This window comes from Triticum urartu, chromosome 4, assembly GCF_003073215.2.
Source record: "Triticum urartu cultivar G1812 chromosome 4, Tu2.1, whole genome shotgun sequence".
NCBI classification, from domain to species: Eukaryota; Viridiplantae; Streptophyta; class Magnoliopsida; order Poales; family Poaceae; genus Triticum; species Triticum urartu.
In genome coordinates, this window is record NC_053025.1 from 528628312 (window position 1) to 528638062 (window position 9751).

A 9751-nucleotide genomic window follows, 5' to 3' on the forward strand; every position below is an offset into this window, starting at 1 on the left:
GGGACGACCTTCGTCCTTTCTCTCTATTCTGCCGCGGTCAGGTTTCGAGTCTTACTCAATGTTCACACCTTATAACACAGCCAAGAACTCCTTCTTTGCCGATCCATTTTGAACTCCTTCAAAATCTTGTCACGGTATGTATTCATTTGAAAGTACTATTAAGCGTTTTGATCTATCCTTATAGATCTTAATGCTCAATACTCAAGTAGCCTAATCCAGGTTTTCCATTGAAAAACACTTTTCAAATAACTCTGCATGCTTTCCAGAAATTCTACATCATTTCCGATCAACAATACGTTAACAACATATACTCATCGGAAATTCTATAGTGCTCCCACTCACTTCTTTGGAAATACAAGTTTCTCATAAACTTTGTATAAACCCAAAATCTTTGATCATCATCAAAGCGTATATTCCAACTCCGAGATGCTTACTCCAGTCCTTAGAAGGATTGCTAGAGCTTTGCATACTTGTTAGCATCTTTCAGGATTGTTAAAACCTTATGGTTGTATCACATACAACCTTTCCTCAAAAAAACGTGAGGAAACAATGGTTTTTGACATCCTATCTGCAAGATTTCATAAATAATGAAGTGACTGCTAATATAATTCCAACAGACTCTTAGCATCGCTACGAGTGAGAAAGTCTCATCGTAGTCAACTCCTTGAACTTGTCGGAAAACATCTTAACGACAAGTCGAGCTTTCTTAATGGTGATACTTACCATCATTGTCCGTCTTCCTTTTTAAAATCCATATGTACCTAACAGCCTTACGACCATCAAGTAGTTCTTCCAAAGTCTACACTTTGTTTTCATATATGGATCCTCTCTCGGATTATATGGCCTCGAGCCATTTTGGAATCCAGGCCCACCATCGTTCTCCATAGCTCGTAGGTTCATTGTTGTCTAGCAACATGACTTCCAAGACAGGATTACGTACCACTCTGAAGTAGTACGCATCCTTGTCATCCCACGAGGTTTGGTAGTGACTTGATCTAAAGTTTCATGATCACTATCATAAGCTTCGACTTCAATTGGTGTAGGTGCCACAGGAACAACTCCCTGTGCCCTGCCACACACTAGTTGAAGAGATGGTTCAATAACCTCATCAAGTCTCCACCATCCTCCCACTCAATTCTTTCGAGAGAAACTTTTCCTCGGGAAAGGACCCAATTCTAGAAACAATCCCTTATTGCTTTCGGATCTGAGACAGGAGGTATACCCAACTGTTTTGGGTGTCCTATGAAGATGCATTTATCCGCTTTGGATTCGAGCTTATCAGCCTGAAACTTTTCACATAAGCGTCGCAGCCCCAAAATTTTAAGAAATGACAGCTTAGGTTTCTCTAAACCATAGTTCATACGGTGTCATCTCATCGGAATTACGTGGTGCCCTATTTAAAGTGAATGTGGTTGTCTCTAATGCCTAACCCATAAACTATCGTGGTAATTCGATAAGAGACATCATGGTATGCATCATATCCAATAGGGTGCAGTTATGATGTTCAGACACACCATCACACTATGGTGTTCCAGGCTGTATTAGTTGTGAAACAATTTCCACAATGTCTTAATTCTGTGCCAAACTCGTAATTCAGATATTCATCTCTATGATCATATCATAGATATTTTATCCTCTTGTCACGACGATCTTTCAACTTCACCCTGAAATTACTTGAACCTATCAATAATTCAGACTCGTGATTCATCAAGTAAATATACTCAACATCTACTCAAATCATCTGTGAAGTAAGAACATAACGATATCCACTACACGCCTCAGCACTCATTGGACTGCACACATCAAAATGTATTACTTCCAACAAGTTGCTTTCTATTTCCATTTTACTGAAAATGAGGCTTTCAGTCATCTTGCCCATGTGGTATGATTTGCATGTCTCAAGTGATTCAAAATCAAGTGAGTCCAAATGGTCCATTTGCATGGAGTTTCTTCATGCATATACACCAATAGACATGGTTCGCATGTCTCAAAGTTTTCAAAAACGAGTGAGCCCAAAGATCCATCAACATGGAGCTTCTTCATGCGTTTTATACCGATATGACTTACGTGGCAGTGCCACAAGTAGGTGGTACTATCATTACTATCTTATATCTTTTGGCATGAACATGTGTATCACTACGATCGAGATTCAATAAACCATTCATTTTAGGTGCAAGACCATTGAAGGTATTATTCAAATAAACAGAGTAACCATTATTCTCCTTAAATGAATAACCGTATCGCGATAGACATAATCCAATCATGTCTATGCTCAACGCAAACACCAAATAACAATTATTTAGGTTTTAATACCAATCTCGATGGTAGAGGGAGCGTACGATATTTGATCAACCTTGGAAATACTTCCAACACATATCGTCATCTCACCTTTTAGCTAGTCTCCGTTTATTCCGTAGCCTTTTGTTTCGAGTTACTAACACTTAGCAACCGAACCGGTATCTAATACCCTGGTGCTACTAGGAGTACTAGTAAAGTACACATTATAATGCATATCCAATATACTTCTGTGGACCTAGCCAGCCTTCTCATCTACCAAGTATCTAGGGTAATTCTGCTCCAGTGGCTGTTCCTCTTATTACAGAAGCACTTAGTCTCGGGTTTGGGTTCAACCTTGGGTTTCTTCACTAGAGCAGCAGCTGATTTGCCGTTTCATGAAGTATCCCTTTTTCCCTTGCCCTTCTTGAAACTAGTGGTTTCACCAACCATCAACAATTGATGCTCCTTCTTGATTTCTACTTTTGTGGTGTCAAACATCGCGAATATCTCAAGGATCATCATATATGTCCCTGATATATTATAGTTCATCACGAAGCTCTAGCAGCTTGGTGGTAATGACTTCGGAGAAACATCACTACCTCATCTGGAAGATCAACTCCCACTCGATTCAAATGATTGTTGTACTCAGACAATCTGAGCACAAGCTCAACAATTGAGCTTTTCTCCCTTAGTTTGCAGGCTAAGAAAATCGTTGGAGGTCTTATACCTCTTGACGTGGGCACGAGCCTGAAATCCCAATTTCAGCCCTCGAAACATCTCATATGTTTCGCGACGTTTCAAAACGTCTTCGGTGCCTCAACTCTAAACCGGTTAACTGAACTATCACGTAGTTATCAAAATGTGTACGTCAGATGTTCGCAACATCCACAGACAACATTCGAGGTTAAGCACACTGAGCGGTGCATTAAGGACATAAGCCTTCTATGAAGCAATGAGGACAATCCTCAGTTTACGGACCTAGTCCACATAATTTCTACTATCAACTTTCAACTAAATTTTCTCTAGGAACATATTTAAACAGTAGAACTGAAGCGCGAGCTACGACATAATTTGCGAAGACCTTTTGACTATGTTCAGGATAATTAAGTTCATCTTATGAACTCCCACTCAGATAGACATCCCTCTAGTCATCTAAGTGATTACATGATCCGAGTCAACTAGGCCGTGCCCGATCATCACGTGAGATGGACTAGTCAACATCGGTGAACATCTTCATGTTGATCGTATCTACCATACGGCTCATGCTCGACCTTTCGGTCTCTTGTGTTCCGAGGCCATGTCTGTACATGCTAGGCTCGTCAAGTTAACCTAAGTGTTTCTCATGTGTTCCGAGGCCATGTCTGTACATGCTAGGCTCGTCAACACCCGTTGTATTCGAACGTAAGAATCTATCACACCCGATCATCACGTGGTGCTTCGAAACGACGAACTTTCGCAACGGTGCACAGTTAGGGGGAACACTTTCTTGAAATTTTAATGAGAGATCATCTTATTTACTACCGTCCTTCTAAGCAAATAAGATGCAAAAACATGATAAACATCACATGCAATCAAAAAGTGACATGATATGGCCAATATCATTTTGCTCCTTTTGATCTCCATCTTCAGGGCTCCATGATCATCGTTGTCACTGGCATGACACAATGATCTCCATCATCATGATCTCCATCATCGTGTCTTCATGAAGTTGTCTCGCCAACTATTACTTCTACTACTACAGCTAACGGTTAGCAATAAAGTAAAGTAATTACATGACATTTATGTTGACACGCAGGTCATAAATAAATTAAGACAACTCCTATGGCTCCTGCCGGTTGTCATACTCATCGACATGCAAGTCATGATTCCTATTACAAGAACATGATCATCTCATACATCACATATATCATTCATCACATCCTTTGGCCATATCACATCACAAAACACTTGCTGCAAAAACAAGTTAGACGTCCTCTAATTGTTGTTGCAAGTTTTTTACGTGGCTGCTATAGGTTTCTAGCAAGAACGTTTCTTACCTACGCCAAAACCACAATGTGAATTGCCAATTTCTATTTACCCTTCATAAGGACCCTGTTCATCGAATCCGATCCGACTAAAGTGGGAGAGACAGACACCCGCCAGGCACCTTATGCAACTAGTGCATGTCAGTCAGTGGAACCGGTCTCACGTAAGCGTACGTGTAAGGTTGGTCCGGGCCGCTTCATCCCACGATGCCGCCGAATCAAGATAATACTAGTAACGGCAAGATAATTGACAATATCGACACCCACAACTACTTTGTGTTCTACTCGTGCATAGTAACTACGCATAGACCTAGCTCATGATGCCACTGTTGGGTAACGTTGCAGAAATTCGAAATTTTCCTACGTGTCACCAAGATCTATCTATGGAAAGACCAGCAACGAGGGGAAGGAGAGTGCATCTACATACCCTTGTAGATCGCTAAGCGGAAGCGTTCAAGAGAACAGGGTTAAAGGAGTCGTACTCGTCGTGATCCAAATCACCGGAGATCCTAGTGCCAAACGGACGGCACCTCCGCGTTCAACACACGTATAGCCCGGTGACATCTCCCATGCCTTGATCCAGCAAGGAGATAGGGAGAGGTTGAGGAAGACTCCATCCAGCAGTAGCACAACGGCGTGGTGGTGGTGGAGGAGCGTGGTGATCCAGCGGGGCTTCGCCAAGCACCGCGAGATATGAGGAGAAAGAGAGGTAGGGCTGCGCCAACAAGAGAAGAAACTTCGTCTGTGGGCTGCTCCTTTGCCTCCACTATATATAGGGGGAGGGGGGGGCTGCGCCCCCACCTAGGGTTCCACCCTAGGGGCGGCGGCCAGCCCAGATCCCATCTGGTGGGGCGGCCAAGGGGGGGAGAGGGGAAACTTGCCCCCCAAGCTAGGTGGGGCGCCCCCTCTGAAGGAAATATGCCCTAGAGGCAATAATAAAGTTATTATTTATTCCCTTATATCATGATAAAAGTTTATTATTCGTGCTAGAATTGTATTAACCGGAAACATAATACATGTGTGAATACATAGACAAACAGAGTGTCACTAGTATGCCTCTACTAGACTAGCTTGTTAATCAAAGATGGTTATGTTTCCTAACCATGGACAAAGAGTTGTCATTTGATTAACAGGATCACATCATTAGTTGAATGATCTGATTGACATGACCCATTCCGTTAGCTTAGCACCCGATCGTTTAGTATGTTGCTATTGCTTTCTTCATAACTTATACATGTTCCTATGACTATGAGATTATGCAACTCCCGTTTGCCGGAGGAACACTTTGTGTGCTACCAAACATCACAACGTAACTGGGTGATTATAAAGGAGCTCTATAGGTGTCTCCAAAGGTACATGTTGGGTTAGCGTATTTTGAGATTAGGATTTGTCACTCCGATTGTCGGAGAGGTATCTCTGGGCCCTCTCGGTAATGCACATCACTTAAGCCTTGCAAGCACTGCAACTAATGAGTTAGTATATGATGTATTACAGAACGAGTAAAGAGACTTGCCGGTAACGAGATTGAACTAGGTATGGGATACCGACGATCGAATCTCGGGCAAGTAACATACCGATGACAAAGGGAACAACGTATGTTGTTATGCGGTCTGACCGATAAAAGATCTTCGTATAATATGTAGGAGCCAATATGAGCATCCAGGTTCCTCTATTGGTTATTGACCGGAGACGTGTCTCGGTCATGTCTACATTGTTCTCGAACCCGTAGGGTCCGCACGCTTAAGGTTACGATGACAGTTATATTATGAGTTTATGCATTTTGATGTACCGAAGGTTGTTCGGAGTCCCGGATGTGATCACGGACATGACGAGGAGTCTCGAAATGGTCGAGACATAAAGATTGATATATTGGAAGCCTATGTTTGGATATCAGAAGTGTTCCGGGTGAAATCGGGATTTTACCGGAGTACCGGGAGGTTACCGGAACCCCCCGGGAGGTATATGGGCCTTAGTGGGCCTTAGTGGAAGAAGAGTAGAGGCGGCCAGGGCTGGGCCGCGCGCCCCTCCACTCCTAGTCCGAATAGGACAAGGAGAGAGGGGGTCGGCGCCCCCTCCTTCTCTCTCTCTCTCTCTTTTCCCACCTCAGGAATCCTATTCCAACTAGGAAAAGGGGGGAGTCCTACTCCCGGAGGGAGTAGGACTCCTCCTGGCGCGCCCTATGATGGCCGGCCGGCCTCCCCCTCTTGAACCTTTATATACGGAGGCAGGGGCACCCCATAGAGACACAAGTTGATCCACGTGATCATATTCTTAGCCGTGTGTGGTGCCCCCTTCCACCATAGTCCTCGATAATATTGTAGCGGTGCTTAGGCGAAGCCCTGCGACGGTAGTACATCAAGATCGTCACCACGCCGTCGTGCTGACGGAACTCTTCCCTGACACTTTGCTGGATCGGAGTCCGGGGATCATCATCGAGCGGAACGTGTGCTAGAACTCGGAGGTGCCGTAGTTTCGGTGCTTGATCGGTCGGGTCGTGGAGACGTACGACTACATCAACCAAACGCTTCCGTTGTCGATCTACAAGGGTACGTAGATCATACTCTCCCCTCTCGTTGCTATGCATCACCATGATCTTGCGTGTGCGTAGGAATTTTTTTTTGAAATTACTACGTTCCCCAACAGTGGCATCCGAGCCTAGGTTTTATATGTTGATGTTTTATGCACGACTAGAACACAAGTGAGTTGTGGGCGATATAAGTCATACTGCTTACCAGCATGTCATACTTTGGTTCGGCGGTATTGTTGGACGAAGCGGCCCGGACCGACATTACGCGTACGCTTACGCGAGACCGGTTCTCCCGACGTGCTTTGCACATAGGTGGCTTGCGGGTGACAGTTTCTCCAACTTTAGTTGAACCGAGTGTGGCTACGCCCGGTCCTTGCGAAGGTTAAAACAGCACCAACTTGACAAACTATCATTGTGGTTTTGATGCGTAGGTAATATTGGTTCTTGCTTAAGCCCGTAGCAGCCACGTAAAACTTGCAACAACAAAGTAGAGGACGTCTAACTTGTTTTTGCAGGGCATGTTGTGATGTGATATGGTCAAGACATGGTTCTAAATTTTATTGTATGAGATGATCATGTTTTGTAACCGAGTTATCGGCAACTGGCAGGAGCCATATGGTTGTCGCTTTATTGTATGCAATGCAATCGCCCTGTAATGCTTTACTTTATCACTAAGCGGTAGCGATAGTCGTAGAAGCATAAGATTGGCGAGACGACAACGATGCTACGATGGAGATCAAGGTGTCGAGCCGGTGACGATGGTGATCACGATGGTGCTTCGAGGATGGAGATCACAAGCACAAGATGATGATGGCCATATCATATCACTTATATTGATTGCATGTGATGTTTATCTTTTATGCATCTTATCTTGCTTTGATTGACAGTAGCATTATAAGACGATCTCTCACTAAATTTCAAGATAAAAGTGTTCTCCCTGAGTATGCACCGTTGCCAAAGTTCGTCGTGCCCAGACACCACGTGATGATCGGGTGTGATAAGCTCTACGTCCATCTACAACGGGTGCAAGCCAGTTTTGCACACGCAGAATACTCAGGTTAAACTTGACGAGCCTAGCATATACAGATATGGCCGCGGAACACGGAGACCGAAAGGTCGAGCGTGAATCAGATAGTAGATATGATCAACATAGTGATGTTCACCAATGAAACTACTCCATCTCACGTGATGATTGGACATGGTTTAGTTGATTTGGATCACGTAATCACTTAGAGGATTAGAGGGATGTCTATCTAAGTGGGAGTTCTTAAGTAATATGATTAATTGAACTTAAATTTATCATGAACTTAGTCCTAGTAGTATTTTGCAAATTATGTTGTAGATCAATAGCTCGCGTTGTTGCTTCCCTGTGTTTATTTTGATATGTTCCTAGAGAAAATTGTGTTGAAATATGTTAGTAGCAATGATGCAGATTGGATCCGTGAGCTGAGGTTTATCCTCATTGCTGCACAGAAGAATTATGTCCTTGATGCACCGCTAGGTGACGGACCTATTGCAGGAGCAGATGCAGACATTATGAACGTTTGGCTAGCTCAATATGATGACTACTTGATAGTTTAGTGCACCATGCTTAATGGCTTAGAATCAGGACTTCAAAGACGTTTTGAATGTCATGGAGCATATGAGATGTTCCAGGAGTTGAAGTTAATATTTCAAGCAAATACCCGAGTTGAGAGATATGAAGTCTCCAACAAGTTCTATAGCCAAAAGATGGAGGAGAATCGCTCAACTAGTGAGCATGTGCTCAGATTGTCTGGGTACTACAATCGCTTGAATCAAGTGGGAGTTAATCTTCCAGATAAGATAGTGATTGACAGAATTCTCTAGTCACCATCACCAAGTTAGTAGAACTTCATGATGAACTATGATATGCAAGGGATAACGGAAACGATTCCCAAGCTCTTCGTAATGCGGAAATTGACGAAGGTAGAAATCGAGAAAAACATCAAGTGTTGATGGTAGACAAGACCACTAGTTTCAAGAAAAGGGCAGAGGGAAGAAGGGGAACTTCAAGAAGAAAAGCAAGCAAGTTGCTGATCAGGAGAAGAAACCCAAGTCTGGACCTAAGCCTGAAACTGAGTGCTTCTACTGCAAGCAGACTGGTCACTGGAAGCGGAACTGCCCCAAGTATTTGGCAGATAAGAAGGATGGCAAGGTGAACAAAGGTATATGTGATATACATGTTATTGATGTGTACCTTACTAGAGCTCGCAGTAGCACCTGGGTATTTGATACTGGTTCTGTTGCTAATATTTGCAACTCGAAACAGGGACTACGGATTAAGCGAACACTGGCAAAGGACGAGGTGACGATGCGCGTGGGAAATGGTTCTAAAGTCGATGTGATCGCGGTCGGCACGCTACCTCTACATCTACCTTCGGGATTAATATTAGACCTAAATAATTGTTATTTGGTGTTAGCGTTGAGCATGAACATTATATCTGGATCTTCTTTAATGCGAGACGGTTATTCATTTAAATCAGAGAATAATGGTTGTTCTATTTATATGAGTAATATCTTTTATGGTCATGCACCTTTGAAGAGTGGTCTATTTTTGATGAATCTCGATAGTAGTAACACACATATTCATAATGTTGAAGCCAAAAGATGCAGAGTTGATAATGATAGTGCAACTTATTTGTGGCACTGCCGTTTAGGTCATATCGGTGTAAAGCGCGTGAAGAAACTCCATACCGATGGACTTTTGGAACCTCTTGATTATGAATCACTTGGTACTTTCGAACCGTGCCTCATGGGCAAGATGACTAAAACACCGTTCTCCGGTACAATGGAGAGAGCAACAGATTTGTTGGAAATCATACATACAGATGTATGTGGTCCGATGAATGTTGAGGCTCGTGGCGGATATCGTTATTTTCTCACCTTCATAGATGATTTAAGC